Genomic DNA, 6,000 nt, shown 5'->3' on the forward strand with positions numbered 1-6,000 from the left:
GATTTTTCTCTGGATTTCATTTTAAGAATGATTTTCTTCACCCACAATCAATAAAGATATGTTTTCATCAAAAGACTGTATCTTGGTAGAATTCAATTGGCTATTTCAATCCCTTTTGGTGACACAATATTAATTAAAATAGTTTATGTTGCACTTCAACTGGAAAAAGAGTCAGTGAAAATAGCAGCTACTCAGAACACATGTTCTATACGCATCAACATGGAGGGCAGAAAATAATTTTCTCTTTCTCCGGGCGGCAGACATTAGCTATTCAAGAGAGTTGCTCTGACTTAGTTTATCTCTGTGTTATCACTGAAATAATAATAATAATAATAATAAAAAATAAGCTCTTCCTGTTTGTATAGTTTGCTCAATAGGAAATAAAAATACACATGAAGAAAATGCTTCTAATTCTCACCTGCTAGTGCCTCAGGAAGAGCGAAATAAATGTCTGTGCCCACGCAGCATTATGGGATATTAAGAATCACAGTCACTGTTTCTCTTAATTAAAAACAGTTATAATGTTATTAAAAATTCTTTTTATTTTCAATTCCTAAATAATGGTTGCAATTGAATACATTTTCTTTCTAACACGGAAACATAGGACAAGTATGGAGTTTTTCACACTTAAAAAAAGGAGAAAATTATGTAAATGTATTAGAGGAAATGAATTCTCTTTTAACAATGATTTTTAAAGTGGCAGTTAATTCACTTAACAAAAACATTTATCAAAGTACCTAGTATGTGCCTGACTCTGGTCACCACTTGAGGCTGAGAGAATCTGAACTTGAGGCTGGAAATCTAAATTTTAACCAGTTCTCCAAAGATATTCTTAAGCACATTTGAGGCAAAGGAACTTAAATCAATCTCATCATTGCCCCTGTACCACACAATTAATGGAATATACAAATTATTAATAAAATTAAAGAAATATTCACTGAATAAAAGACCAAAAAGAATAAATCCCTCAAAAATTCTTGTTTGGGGCCTGATCTGCATGACCACCTGAGAACATCAAGACCTAGCCAGCCTAATTTGGGCCTTCCACAGCCAAAAGTCCTCATCTGGTCCCTAACCTACTATTTTTCTCTGCAGTGACTATAGTTTAAAGTAGTTAAAAGTCTTTTTCTATCTACTGCCATCTAAATGACACAGAGAAAGAAATATTCCCTGTTCTGTAGGACTTTGTAAAAAAAACTACCTGAGGTCTTTCCTTGGAAATCCATGTGGGGAAAGGGCCTTAACAGGAAAACTCTAAGTATTCAATCATTGAGAAAATACATACATTGTTTGCAAGAAGGAATAATTCAAGATGATTAAGTTAGAATTTTGAGGCAAAGTCTTCCACATTTCCAAGAATTTTAAGAGCTAATGCTACCAGAGAAAAATCATAAGAGGGTACAGTCCTTTAACAAATTCCTCGTAAAATGTTCAAGTTGCATTTTGGTATTCCAAAAGAACTAACACATTATCCAGATCCCATCCCCTAAAAATGTTTTTCTAAGACTCACTTCAACTGCTCAGAATGAAAACAAGAACTGGAGCAGGAAGCAGGGCCTAAAATAGTCTGAGATCCTATCATGTAAACACAGGAATGCTAACCTTTGTCCATCAAAGAATTCTTGGTGTGGTGGAACTCCTCTAACAGAGCCAGGTCTTAAAACAGGTGGATGTTCAAAGTAAACATTTAGTGGTTGGGAAATAGGGATAATAGAGGTGAAACTATAAAAAACTTCATACGTCATTCTGAACAATAAGACTGGTCTGCTTTTTATGATATACTTGAAAACATGAAATCCCATCGATACTCAAGGCTGGATTTCTGTTGTATTTTTCTCTCATCAAGAGACTAAGATGAGTGAAGGGAACCAAATTAGCTGATTGTCACCTGTGCATCATATAGTCTTGTGTTTTCTAGGCAAGTAAGTCTTCCAACAAAGTTGTGATGTACACATTTATGGGAGAGACTTGAAAATCAAATAAGGACCTAATAATGTAAAATAATGGACTTCCCTTTTGGCTCAGTGGTAAAGAATCTGCCTGCTAATGCAGGGGACATGGGTTTGATCCCTGGGTTGGGAAGGTACCCTGGAAAAGGAAATGGCAACCCACTCTAATATTCTTGCCTGGGAAATCCCATCGACAGAGGACCCTGGTGGGCTTCAGTCCATGGGGGTTACAAAATAGTCAGACTTAGTGACTAAATAACAACAATGTAAAATAATATACAACACTCATTTTACATCTGAGGAAACCAAAGCTCATAGAAGCAAAATAATTTGCCAACATCCTGTAGCCAGTAAAGGATGAAACAATATGTGTGAAGATTTGTATTTGTCATGTTTTCTCACCCTATGAGACCCTCACACTAAAGTTTCCTTTGGCCTGGAATGCTCTTCCTCAGCATTTCCTCCTGGCAAACTCCTATAAAAATGGAGCCTTCAAAACTGCAACTAAATTGTAACTCCTTTGAGCCTCTACTGGGTGATACATTGCACTCCTCAACTCCCAGCACTTCCTTTTCTACCTTTAGGGAGCTCTGCTCTAATTCTTCCTCTCTCAGTTACCTGAACCCTACCATGAATGTTTAAAGGGCAGCAAACTGTTCTTTTTCCTTTGCATTTTGCTTGCAGGTAGTTTTATATATAACAAAAAGTAAAAAAAATGTTGAGGGGGATGTCAAAACATTAATGTATTCATTATGAGTGAATGTGGTATAGCTTTAAAAGCCACCTCTTTTTCTTCTCCCAGACAAGTCAGCTTGAATGTTAACTCTGAGGTCTGCACAAGGAGAGAAAGGGAGATGTAGAAAGATATCTTTGGCTATGAACTTGTCTGTAATTACTATTTAAGCAACCTAAAATCTTATCAGCTTTCTGGGCCCTGAACTCACCCTTCACTAGGAGGAAACACAGTCAATTCACCAAGAGATTGAATGATTCAATTAATGACAATTCCCTCATCCTGTACTTGCTTAGTTTTTATACACTCATACATAGGATTTTACTTTTTCCAGATGAAATTTCATTTTGTTAAAAGCAAAAAAAGGAAGGGCTAGAAAACCAAGATAGATTCAGGAGTCTCTAAAACTCACACCCTTAGCCACTGCACTGCATTGCTTAGGTGGGGCAGGGGCACTGCCCAACGTGTTAGGAAGCCCTTTGGAAATGACAGCAAACTCTAGATGAGATGTTGGTCTAGAACAGCAATATCTAGCTCTAGAAGCTCTAGAAATGAGACGGTGCCTTTTATAGAATAATTCAAAAAGATCCAAATGTCCTTTATGATCAATACAGTTTCCTTACTTTGAAGACAAAAATGAATTAAAGTAAGTTAAAGGACTTGTTCGGAGAAGGCAATGGCACCCCACTCCAGTACTCTTGCCTGGAAAATACCATGGATGGAGGAGACTGGTGGGCCGCAGTCCATGGAGTCACTAAGAGTCGGACAAGACTCACTGACTTCACTTTCACTTTTCACTTTCCTGCATTGGAGAAGGCAATGGCAACCCACTCCAGTGTTCTCGCCTGGAGAATCCCAGGGACGGGGGAGCCTCATGGGCTGCCATCTATGGGGTCGCACAGAGTCGGACACGACTGAAGCGACTTAGCAGCAGCAGCAGCAAAGGACTTGTTGGTACCCCAGAGTAAAGCTGGGGACTTGCCAGGTGTTCAGAGACGGTCTGGTAAGAGAACTTACACATATTCTTTCAGTCTTTATCCCTACCTCATTGCCTTGCCTCTAACTCAGAACATAATTTAAAAGTGTTAGACTAGGGGAAAAATAACTATACATTCAGAGCAGAGCTTCCAGAGAAATGTCTGACAGAATTCTTAATAAGAGATGCTGCATATTGTACCACTATTAAATAACAGAAAAAATAATTGTCAGGTCACAGATATATTTGAATGAAGCAATCTTTAAACTTTGAAATATTCCTAATACCACTATTCTCAAGATTGCACAGTTATTTAATAACTTATATATACTTCTATTCCAGTTGGCCTCTATAAACTAGAACCTTAGATTTCTAAAGCATTCACTTCATTGGATAGACCTGTTAATGCAAGATATTACACACAGAGAGAGACTTATACTTTAAGTTGATATTTTATTGATAAAATAATTATAATTTACAAATATCTTCCCCCAAAGTGGTGAGGATATTAGAACTCAATATAGCCCCAATTTTTGTGGTTTAAAAAATAATAAACATGTTTACTAGAGCTTTTCATGGACAAAGTTTCCCTTTCTCCTCTTACCCTTTGCATTCTTTACAGAAAACACTATGGGTACACAGTAATATTGAAGGAGCTAAAGGAGAGGTAAGGAACAAAAGTCACAAGACCGGATTAACCACAAATAATTGCATGCCAAAAGAAGCTGTTTTCTTCTTCCCTGATCTTTAAAAGGTGAGAATTCAGGAGAGAGAAAACTAAACCCACTGTTTGCTGGGGGGCAGGAGAAGTGGGGGTGAGGGTAGGAAAGGGGATGGAAGAGACAACGTTTCCAAATCCTTTCTTCAGATAAAACTATTCAAAACAAGTGACCTAGTTTTCAAAGATGACCTTGAACTCCTTTAGCATAAAACTACAAGGGGGAGGAACAGAAAGTTAACGTTGTTTCACAGCAACCTTCTGATTGCGTCTTCCTAACAGTTTTCGAAATGAACACAAAAACGTTCTAATGGATGAGGAGGGGGTTAGGGAAGCACCTGTCCGCAAGGCAGTACTGCTAGTACTTCACCTTGGCCAGATTTTTCGTCAATGCAGACATCACTCCCTGGATTTTCCTGTCCCTCGTCCAACTTTACAAGTGATAATAGTGTTGTGTCCGCAACCTTTATTGCTGGCGCAGCCGCGGGTGCACATCAAGGAAAGTTTTCACCAGATTCCCTGCCCCGACAGGTCCCAAGATGTCACACCCTCTCCTGCCGGCGTCCACCGGATCTTTTCCCCAGCTACTCGACTCAGCTTAATGAATTCAAGAACTCCAGTCCCGGAGACGTCCGATTTCCGAGTCCCAAGAGACTCTCTCAAGACCTCACCTACACCAAGCCATCCAGGCCCCGCTACCACAACTCGAAAGGACCGATTTGACAGGTGCCTGTCTTCGGTCACTACGGATGCGACATCAAGACCAGAGAGTAGAAGAAGGAGTTTTCCACGTGCAAGAACTTGGAGCAGAAAAAGAGATTATAACTACTGCAACACGCGCTCACCTTCCTTCCTCGCCCCTCGGTATCCAAACCCTCGACTTGAGAGCGGGAAGCCAAGGGCAGCACGAGTCCGGGGCCGTCCGGGGCCACAGCCTGGGACAGAGGAGCCCGAGCCGAGCCCGGGGCGGCTGCTTTAACCTAGACTGGGTGCCGCGAAGCTGCAGCCGCCCGGCAGCTTGACAGAGGGGTAGCAGGACACAGGGGCGGTCTTTCAGGAGCAGCCACACCCTCAAACCTGACACCTCGCCCCACCCGAAACCACGCCCTCCCCCGAAACCACGCCCTCTCCTCCTGCCCCTCGTCCCTCTCCCCTCCCCCGACTCCAGCCGGAACTCTGGCTACCTCTAGCCACAGGCGCTGTGTGGTCCAGCCACTCCCTCCATCTCACGAGCGGTGGTGGCTGGAACAGGCCGGTCCGCGGGAGTCGAGGTGTTCTTCCAGGGGTGGAGGGAGTCAAGAGTTAGGTCAGGAAAGTCAAGGTAGGCCAGGTGATATGGACCCTCCCCGGCACTGATAGAGACTGGGAGCCCTGGGACCTTTGTTAATGGAAGGGAGGAAGTTCCCCTCCACCTAGCAGAGAAGAGTGAGAGTCCAGGGAGCTAGGAAGGGTGGAAAAATTCACCCTTGAAACGGGAGTCCTGACCTGCTCTTGAGTGTGCCAAGTCAGACTACTGACTGGGTAATTTAGAAAAATGGGAGGGACAGTTTGTTTTTCTCAGGTTTCTTGGTCATTTTACTTTTTCCTCCAAACCTGTGGGCAACGTAGTCCTGGATTTTAACAC

At 41.6% G+C, this 6,000-nt stretch overlaps 1 protein-coding gene across 1 annotated transcript in view; it reads right to left on the reverse strand.

The window, feature by feature from the left end:
• Positions 1-5,437, reverse strand: part of WDR72 (WD repeat domain 72) — a 225,558-nt gene extending 220,121 nt beyond the window's left edge. The window contains exon 1 of the mRNA XM_086321014.1: positions 5,222-5,437. The gene's annotated coding sequence lies outside the window, so the exon portion shown is untranslated. The remainder of the gene's footprint in view (positions 1-5,221) is intronic.
• Between the last annotated feature and the right edge of the window lie 563 nt (positions 5,438-6,000).

This window comes from Bos grunniens, chromosome 10 (assembly GCF_055505025.1).
Source record: "Bos grunniens cultivar Pamir isolate PY7600 chromosome 10, Bosgru_T2T1.0, whole genome shotgun sequence".
Taxonomy (NCBI): domain Eukaryota; kingdom Metazoa; phylum Chordata; class Mammalia; order Artiodactyla; family Bovidae; genus Bos; species Bos grunniens.